Source organism: Gavialis gangeticus, unplaced genomic scaffold (genome assembly GCF_001723915.1).
Source record: "Gavialis gangeticus isolate Ggan-Ray unplaced genomic scaffold, GavGan_comp1, whole genome shotgun sequence".
Classification (NCBI taxonomy): Eukaryota; Metazoa; Chordata; order Crocodylia; family Gavialidae; genus Gavialis; species Gavialis gangeticus.
In genome coordinates this window covers 144,494,614-144,505,030 of record NW_017729024.1, presented here as the reverse complement: position 1 = coordinate 144,505,030, position 10,417 = coordinate 144,494,614, and the positions used below count along the sequence as shown (strand labels likewise).

Genomic DNA, 10,417 nt, shown 5'->3' with positions numbered 1-10,417 from the left:
GGGGGCCCCCCCCCCCCCGGGCCACCTGGGTGGGCGGCTAGTGGGTGGGTGCTGCCCCAGCTGGAAGGCAGCACCCAGCCTGATCCAACTGTTCCCCAAACCCAAGTTAGGGCAGTACCTGCCTGCTACCAGCCCACCCAGGCAGCCCCAGGGGGCACAAGCACTGCAGAAGGAAGGACTAGGGGCCCCTCACTGCAGCTCAGGGGTCCCTCAGCCCCCAGCTGTGGGAGATGCTGGCAGGCTCCAAGAAAAATAAAAGGACCAGACTCCTTTGCTGTAACAGTAATGAAAGCCCCTAAATTGAAACAGTGGTTTTTAATCATTGCAAATAAAAACCCACCATTTCAATTTAGGGTCCCCCATCACATGTACAAGGGCCCTGAACATTCTGACTTATCCTCACCATTGTCTACAATTATGCTTTCTAATCCACTACTACTCACTTCAAGGATTGCTCAATTGCAATGACTGCTCCGCCAATATTTGTCTGTGCTAAATAAACATGGTCTCATACAAATCAGTATTCACAATTAGATTGGCACCCAACACTAATCTAACCCTATGTTTCTCAAACTTTTTTAATAGGTGGCCACAATCTAGAAGCACTCTTATCTAGAACACAGTATCCCTGCCAATCTGACTGCTTGGACTGCTCCTCTCCCATTTATAAGCACTTACTATACCTGTTGCAGCTCAGTCAATCACTTACATGGAAAAGTAAGTAAAAAAAAGATTTAACATATACTTATCTTGTCTTTTAATACAATGTAAGGTTGATACAAAGTAAGATGAACCAATATCACATCTCCAGCAAATACAGCTTCAGCAAATACAGCCACTATTTTGGGAACACATGGTCTAAAATAGTACCTTAAATAGTACCTCTAGTACTAGAGCATAAATATGGGAAAATAAACTTGTCTCATGCAGTTGCAGTGTATTCATTACAATATGAGATACTCAGAGTCAAAGTTAATCTTCCATTGCCAAGTGTGAGTGAAATGGCTCTGTTAAAATAATAGGCAGCCAGAAGTTTTCCCATTCTTCAAACCAAAATTTTTATAACATTCAAACAATTTTTGGCAAAGTGTGCTCAGCCACCTTCTCTACTTTCTTTTGTTTCCAACTGGAAAAATAGAAGGATTCTAATGTAGCCACTCCAAGGCTAGGGACAGAAGTTACACATAAACTGGTATAAGTGAGCAGAAATTAGTTTATACCTGTAACAGAACATAAGTTCAGTGCACATAAATCAGTTTCAAAATGTCTGAAGCCAGTTTGAGATAAACCTGGCTGAATGTAGTATCAGACTTAACTGACTGAGATCAAATCAGTCTATGGAACTTCAGTCCCAGGCCCAAGAGAGCGGCACTGTTCTAAAGATGAGCAAAGCTTACTTCTGCACTGCTTCATTCCCTATTAGGTTATTTATTCATTGCTTTTAATTTCTCTGACAGAAACTCCCACAAAACCAATCTTGATGTTGAAAATCACGCACATTCAAATAGTTTGAATATGTTCACTTTTAGGACATGTCTCAAATCTTATCTAAGGTTATGATCCTTTGTAGAGATGGGAGTATACTAAGGGCTGGTTATAATCAAGTTAATCTCACTGGGGATTCTGGCTATAATGTATGAGAAGTTTATGCTGGTCAGTTGTGAATTACTTTATTTTAATATGTCAGAAATGCATAGAGAACAATGGAAGGATGTCTTTTTCCTAGTATAAAAAGGAAGGAAAATAGGGACAGAAAAGGTTTGCCACCTTTTTATATCACACAGTTTGTAGCCGTAGTGCTTGACCATTGAATCCCCAGGAAGATCCCCACTGTGAAAGAGAGGAGTTTATTCAAGAAGGAAAAGATAAAAAAAAATTAGATCCATTTAATCACTTTTACATGTGGTAACTAATAACACAAAGACATTTATCCATACTAACAAGGAAACATACTGTACAATATTGTACAACAAAATCTCTCTGAACTCCTTAAGCAGACATTTGCACTAGAATACCAGAGAAGTCATGCTGCAATACTTCATACTGGATATGTGTTGTAGTTATAGAAACACCTAGGTTAGTTTGTATGCTGACTAAGGAGAAACTCTAAGTTAATAGTTTTCTTAATAGTTTTCTTCCTTTTTTACTTGGGCTGTGGTATAAGCCACACATGGACAGACACATTCTTTTAAAGGTTATGGCCTTCAAAGTACAATAGGACTTCTTATCTCATTGACTGGTTCTGAATGTGTGTGCATTAAACTGAAATCCCCCAATACAAGTCCGTGAATCCTCCTAGTGAGACATCTGCTTTATAACTCTCCTAGCAGTCACCTGCTTGCCATTTGAGAACCCAAGGTCCATGTCATGCTCTACTCCCATGAACCACATGCATCTTCTGGGTTTTCTCTTCAGCTGTGAGGAAACCAGCAAACTCCCAGACTTACCTCTACTGCTCTTCCTATTAAATTAGATGCTTATAACCTTTTAAAACCAAAATAAAACAGGAAAGTATATGTTGTTTGAATAACAAAGGTTTTGATTCTATTTCCTGTTTTCAGTGTCAATGAGTGTATGATGCGCTCAAGCTAGATGTAAATGCATTTGAGTGTAATAACCCTTGGCTTTTATCACTTTTTAAAAAAAAAGATGTTTGACCTACATTATATTGGATGGGTGACCACAAGCGCCAGTTCTACTCCCATTTAAGTCAATAGGAGAACTCCCAATGACTTTAATGATGCAAAATCATGTTGATAGAAAAAAATGTTAATCTCCCAGGATATAAATGTCAGGAACCTGATCTCTAGCTGGAGTTATTAAGAACAATACATTGATCTGCACCAGGTGGGAATTTGGCTCTGAAGTTCTAGCTGGTAATGTAACATGAGCTCACCACAGCCAATCAACTGTGCCACAGGAGCTTTGTGGTTAATTCCCTGTTCTGAAATAGACTTCCAGAGTAGGGACAGACATTACATATAAACCGGTTTAAGTGACCAGAATCTGGTTTAAACATGTAACAAAACAGACTTTTAGTTCACGTAAACCATATGACACCATATGGCTGAAACTGGTTTGAAATATACCTGGTTGAATGTAGTATCAGACTTAACTGATTTGGGTCAAACTGGTTTATGCAATGTCTGTCCCAGACTCCTTCCTGGTTTAAATTAAACCAGAGTTCCCCAGCATCCCAGATGCTTTGCAGCCCTGGATGGGGTTGTTGGCACCAGAGAGCTGGGCTGGCTCCTCCCCGCTGCTCCCTGGCTGGAGCTCTGGCAGAGTTGCCAGGCACAGCAGCGTCTGCCTAGCTTTCCCGTGTCCATCCCCCCCCCCCCCAAGAAGGGGTTCCCCAATCAGAACAGATGTTCAGCACACATAAATCAGTTTGAAAATGGCTGAAACTGGCTTGAGATAAACCTGGTTGAATGTAGTATCAGACTTAACTGATTTGGCTCAAACTGGTTTATGCAATGGCTGTCCCAGACCCCTTGCTGTTTTAAGATAAAGCAGACTCCTCCAGCATCCTGGCATGCTCTCTGGGCTGGACGTGGCTCTCTGCTCTTCAGCAGAGCTGGCCCCTCCCCTCTGCTCCCTGGCTGCGGCTCCAGCAGAAACCTGGGCTGCTCTTCCCTGCCTCCCCACTCCCTGCTAAGCAGGTATTCCCCCCACCCCTCTGCCTTGATGAGGAGTTGTCTGTGTATTAGCTAGCAGACCACATGCTGGCTATGGGCCATGCTTAAACAACAGGCAGAATCAACAGGTATCTGGTAATGTCCCTCTGTTGTTTTCTTAATGGGTTATAAACACTAAGTTAGGGGATAAGAAACACTGTTATAAATTCCCTGTTTAGATAACCAGAGCATCCTGCTGCCATTCCCTCCCCCCCCCATCTCAGTGCTGTGGAAGGAAAGGGAGGGCTGCTCTAGCACCCCCCAGCTTCTAGCCTGAGCCACTGCAGGCGTATGCCTGCATGTCTGGGATGTCTGTGCAGTTACAAACTGGTTCAGCCTAGCCAAGTTAGACTAACCTGGAAATCAATTCAGGCGCAGGCTTTTTGAATCTCTGTCCCTAGCCCCAGAGTGACTTTGAGCAAGTCACATAAATTCACTGTGCCTTCTTTCCTAAACTGTGAAATGTAATGGCATTTCTTTTGTCTATAAACTTTTTAGATAGTAATAATTTTGTGACAGGCTTGTCTTTTACTATGGCTAAGTACAGACAGTCAAAAAGCCCAAGATTGAATTGATTCAATCTTTGCAGATTAGTCTAAGATGAATAGATTGAACAGATAAGCAATGAACGGACATTCATTTTTTATTCTGGAAATGCAGCCATGCAGTAGCTCAAACCAGAAGCTGGGGGACACTAAAGCATGCCTCCCTGCTCATTTGGAGCAGATAGCTTGGGCCAAGGCTAGCCCACCCACCCTGCAAGGCGGGGAGGGGGTTGTGGGGGGATGCACAAAACATCCTGGGATGCTGGGGGACTAATTTAACTTGAATCTGGAGGGGATCTTGGACAGAAGTTCAATAAACCATTTTAACCTAAATCACTTAACTCTGATAATACATGCATCCAGGTTTATCTTAAACCAGTTTCAGCCATTTTAAAAGCAATTTATGTGCACTGAACTTCTGCTGTGTTTTAGATTTGAACTGGTTTCTGATCACGTCTACCAGTTTATGTGTAATTTCTGTCCCTAGCCCAGGGGTTTTATAAAACCAGCTCATGAGGTCCCAGGTCTACCACATGCTAATACATGTAATGCTATTAAATTATAATAAATATTATTAATAGTAATTATGTTCTTATTCAGGATAGCTGGGTGTGCAGGTATAGAGGAGGATTATATTTTTTCTTGATTTTCCCTTAAAAGAAATCATAAAATCTTTATTAGAACAATTTTATCATGTCCTGTTTTTTCTTTCACTAACATGTATGCTCTATGAGGGGCATGGATCATCAGATACTCTGTACGATCAATATAGCTTCTGCATCACAGCACTCGTGAGGTCTCTCATCAAGCTAACAAGCAAATTACCCATGACAGTCTTGGCCAAACTCCTGATAAAGGTTCTGAAACACAATGACACCCTCACTCTTTCTTCCTCCCTTGTAAAATCAATCAGACTTACACTTTAAATAGGCAAGTGGCCTAAAGGAAAAAATTTTCCCAGACTGTCAGGGTCCTGGGAAGGGGAGCTAAGGAGGACCTTTCCGCTTGTCATTTGTTGTTGAGAGAAAATGGGTTACATGGGATTTATAAATCATCAAATACCGACAAATATTTTAAAATAATCTGTAGACAATTGAAGGATCCTTTACACTGCTGCTTGTATTTTGAACAGGCTTTATTTAGGAAATCAGGCCTTTCTGAATTTGCTAAGGTGACAAGTCATTGCTAGAATGTGTTAAATGCAGTTACAGGAATACACGAGGTGACTAGTGTAATTGAGCATGATACATTGGCCTGGGAAATACAAAAAGGCACAGCGTGCTGAAAACCATAGCTAACAGGGCCACAGATTAAAAACCAGCTAGTAAACCTATAAAGACAGTTACAGTAGACCCTCACTGATTCACACGTCACTAATCTGCAGGCTTTCTAATTTTCACAAAACCCCCCCTCAAAATCCTGGCAGGCTCTCTCAATGTCTCAGCAAAGACTTAACAACATATCACTTCATATCACTAAGGCTTCATATCACTAAGACTTCACTGTCACAAAATGCGCGGCAGCTTGAAGAAACATTAACTAATTCAAGCAGCACTACAGTTGTTCAAATAAATGATCAAAGTACGTTTTGTGCTTCATTCTTCTTGCAAACTGTTTGTTCATTTATTCCTTACTTTGAAAAATCTATAATTTGCTACGGGTTTTCCACTCATCAGTGCAAATTAAATGAGACGATGCTGTACAGACTCATAGATTTTAAGGCCTTGAAGGCATTATTGCTAACTTGAGACATTTAAATATCATGAGTCAAGCCTCAAAACTCATGAGATTTACACACACACACACGTGTGTGTGTGTGTGTGTGTGTGTGTGTGTGTGTGTGTGTGTGTGTGTGTGTGTGTGTGTGTGTGTATAGGTCTTTTATTTATCTTCTGGTTTCTGAACCTTCAGGGAGCACTTTGGGTCACATTTTCAAGCTTCTTTTCACAACAATGTGAAGCTGTTGCAAAAAGGCAAATGTCATTCCAGGATGTATCAACAGGAATGTCATATGTAAGACACTGGAAGTAATTATTCTGCTCTACTTGGCACTGGTGAGGCTTCAGCTGGAATACTGTGTCCAGTTCTTGGTACCACACTTCTGGATGGATGTAGACAAGCTGGAATAAGTCCAGAGGAGAGCTACAAAAATTGTAAGTTTAGAAAGCACAAACCTATGAAGAAAAGTTAAAAGAAATGAGCTTGTTTCATCTAGAAAAATCTGAGTGGAGACATGGTAGCAGTTTTCAAATGTATTAAACTTAATAAGAGGATGAGTTGTGAGTTGTTGCTCATATCTACTAAGACTAGAATAAAAAGTAATCAGGTTAACTTTTCAGGAGGGGAGATATGGTGAGATAACTCTAAGGATAAGAGAAGCAGTGAAATAGGTTACCTAGGGAGACTGTGGAATCCTTGTTACCAGAGGTTTTCAAGAATAGTTTAGAAAAGCTTCTGACACTGATTGTCTAAGTCAGTGCTTCTCACCTTGGGATGCCATGAGGTCCTTTTAAGGGTGCTCGGGGATGCCCTTTAGTATTAGCACTGCTAGCTATACAAACACCTACATATGATTTACAAGATAAACCTACATATTTCAAATGGTAACCCATAGTGTCCATAGCATTCTGACCCATTGTGATCCAAGTTCTTTGCAATGAAAGAACTGCTCTATTGCTTTTCCCACAGTCCAAAAACATTTTTTTAAAAAAGGACCAAATGCTAAGAGCTGGCATTTTCTGAAAGGTGCCTTGAGTATAACTATAAGATGAGGTTTTCAGTCCTCAGATCTCTCATTTCTGAACTCTCCTCAACTTTCTAACATTTTTACTGTATATAAAAGTCATTCATACGGACACAGGGCTCAGTTGCACTAGTGTCAATTAGAATTGGCCCCTAGTATAGTATATCATGGCCATGAGGACCAAAATCTGGTTCTATCCATACTTATTACTTCCAGAGCATTCCCAAACCCTTACTGAGGATAGTGGGAACTGTGGATGCTCAGGACTTCTGAAAATTAGGCTCCTCAAGTCAATTCTGAGAATAGATTTATATGCCTCATGTTAAGGCAGAATTGTCAACCTTAGTTGCTAAGTGAAAACTCAGTGCTGCTGAAAGATACCAGCATTATCTTTCATAGATTAAGGTATGCTCAAAACTTCCCTATTGGTATTTATCAATAAACCCCAGTTTAGAAGAACACCTGCAGTAAGGCTCAGGAGAAATGTTCTCGTTTTCCATTTTGATTCAGTTCCGAGCTAGAAAATGAGTCTACAGGTTAAGGACAGTACTAATTGCCTCAGAAATTAATGGAATCACTAACTCATTTCATGTATGCCAGTAAAATGATGACTTCGAGATGACTTTACCTTTCTGTAACTAGTTTCAACCTTTGTCACATTCTAACTAAAGATCTGGTGTCAAAGCTGACAAATAAATTTGTAAAAAATGGGTTTTCCCATGTTTCCTGTTAGTGAAATGGTATACTGATGTGAAGAGTGATGCTGTAGCTGTGATGGTCCTGGAATTATGCAAGAGGTAAGGATTTTTGTGGGTGCTATCTTTTATTGGACCAACTGAATGGCTGAGATAAAGTTAGACAAGCTTTTGAATACCTTGCCTTGCATTTGAAAGCTTGTCCTGCTTTATCCCAACCATGCAGTTGTTCCAATAAACCACAGCACCCAGAAAAATCTTGCCTCTGCTGAAGTGACTCATTTTTTATTGTAAGTTGTAAGAGACATTTATATATTTTTGACTGGACACATGGTTTCTATAACATGCCTCCTAGTCCTAACTGGATAAATATAGTTCTTAGAATCAGGGATCTGGTGCAAATATACATGATTACAAGTTTTAAATTGGCTTCCCACAAATATTCTGCTCGTGTAGATCCAGTCTAGGTAATTTTTTTCCTCCAGAAATCATCTGCTTCACTTAAAGATATTATCACCTAGAGATATTGTATATTGCTTTGACACAGGCTACCTAAAGAAGCTTTGGAACCTCTATCCCTGGAAATTTTCCAGGAGTGTGTTAGACAGACAACTGGCCAGGGTGCTTTAGTCAGGGATTATACTTTGAGCAGGGGCTGAACTATATGACCTTATGAGGTCCCTTCTAGCCCTACTGTCCTATGATCTTATTCTAGTGCTAAGCCTCTTTTTTCCCCCTTATCCTTCACTCCAGGCCACTCAACCCTGCAAAATAAAGTACCAAAATAGCTAACAGCACACAAGAGGGTCGGGTCCAAGTATTGGACTGAAAGCATTTAGCACTAGTTACAAAGGTGGGCAGGTCTCAAGTTATCAGTTGTATTTGAACAAACTCAATATTTACATTAATCAAGATGAGAAATGATTCACAGTCAGACAACTACTTTTTCTTGTGTTCAGATCTGATTGGCAGCATTGGACTAGGCTGCACAATCGATGTCAAGGCATGAAAAATATCTGCCTTTCAAATGAAGTTGTTTGATGAAAGTTTTCATAACATAAAAGGTGCTTCCATGTATTGCAGATTCTTCTAATCAAAAGCAGCACTCAAAGACAAGGTGTTTTTCCCTGCTAGTGGAAGCCAATTAGGTATAGAGACAACAAAACAAGGCAGGACACTATAAAAACTAGATCCACACTTTCCAAAAGCTGGGGTGCATGTCTAGGGTTTGGGTTCATCTCTATGCAGTACATTAAGTGTAACCATAAACAATACAACCAGCTGCCAAAGGAAAGGAGCTTAGGGTGAAATTGATGGCATATCAAGATTTGCATGATTTACTGTATATTACACACAAAAGCAGCAAAAACAAATCTGTAGGACTAGTTGGGCATGAGTCACAAACTAGAAAGACAGGTAGGGAATAAGTCATGTCTTGTAGTTAGTCATTACTATAAAAGGGCAGAACTGGCATAAAGAAGAATTAAGCCAGGAGCCATTTCTCCCCTTGTACATATTTGGATGCTCCTGGCACCAAGTGAATTCAGTTCAAAGGACATTGTATACCATTTTATATGGTAATTTTGCATTGGTGAGGTTTACTTTGTTAATACTTTTAAACATGTGCGCCAAGCAGTTTTGAGTTAAACTACATGTAATAATATATTTTTTTGGCGATATGCATTCATGAGACAGATTAAAAGAAAGACTTTAACTAGCCCAAAGAGTTGCAGAACATACACAGCTTACTTTGCTCTTTGAAGAATTGTAGCTAAATGAAGTCCGTTCCTCAGCAAAAAGGAGATCTGGGTCACAGACCACTTTACACGGCAAGATCAATTTTATATAAAACAGTGGAGGCTGGGCTTCCACAGGAATGAGTTGGGCTGGTCTGATACTGTTGACAGCTCTACAGGTTTGTAGGGGCCACCATAAGAAGCAGACTTATTTTTTGCATGTTGAATCTTTGTTTTAAAATATTTTTTCTTCAAGCAGAAAAGTTGACATGACTACCCCAGGATGGGCTTTTCATAGGAGATATAAGTGAGTAGGTGTCTGACTTCCACTAAATTTCAGTGAGATTTGGGTGCTTAGCTCCCATAGACTCCTTCAAAAATCCCTGCCTGAAGATTCAGAATCTTGCCCCTGCTCCCCAGTGGCTGGCCACAGGCCTTGCATTTCCCCCCGCAGAAACTGCAGTGGGAGCAATTGCACCCCTAGTGAAATGACATTAATAAGAACACTTAAGTGAATTTTCAAGGAATTGAAGGCATTTCCAGAAGAAATTCTAGTTCTTGCCTGTAGGCTAGCTTCTCTGCTAGTATACATCAGCATTTACTAGAGCAGTGGCAGACTGAAAATACTGAAGGCAATTTGTATTGTGGAACCCTTCAAAGACTCTGCCATCTCTTCTTTCCCGGAGGAGAGAGAGAACTCTGGATCCTGCTGGAGCACCGACTGAGAATGATGGGCTGCGCTGGCGTTATCATCAATACAACCTATCCTGCTCACCTACCACCATACAAATCAGTCAAATAAAAACAACATGACTCAATGCGTTCTGATTCACTTTCCTCTCCTCTCAATCTGCATTGCTTTGCCTGGGGAAATGGGAGGAATGGCAGACTGTAAGAGCAATATTTTCTGCCTTCACATGATAACTGTCCAGTGCTGTTCAGAGTTGGGAGGGCCGGGGGGGGGAGGTCTACTAATCAGGGGAGCCTCTGGAAAGACCTGATTTTTTAGTATACATTGAAA

The 10,417-nt window shown here is 40.6% G+C and overlaps 1 long non-coding RNA gene across 1 annotated transcript; it reads left to right on the top strand.

The window, feature by feature from the left end:
* Positions 1-585: 585 nt before the first annotated feature.
* Positions 586-10,214, top strand: LOC109298255. The gene is made up of 2 exons (XR_002097563.1): positions 586-721; positions 9,653-10,214. It is a non-coding gene; the product is annotated as an uncharacterized LOC109298255 (long non-coding RNA).
* Positions 10,215-10,417: the final 203 nt, after the last annotated feature.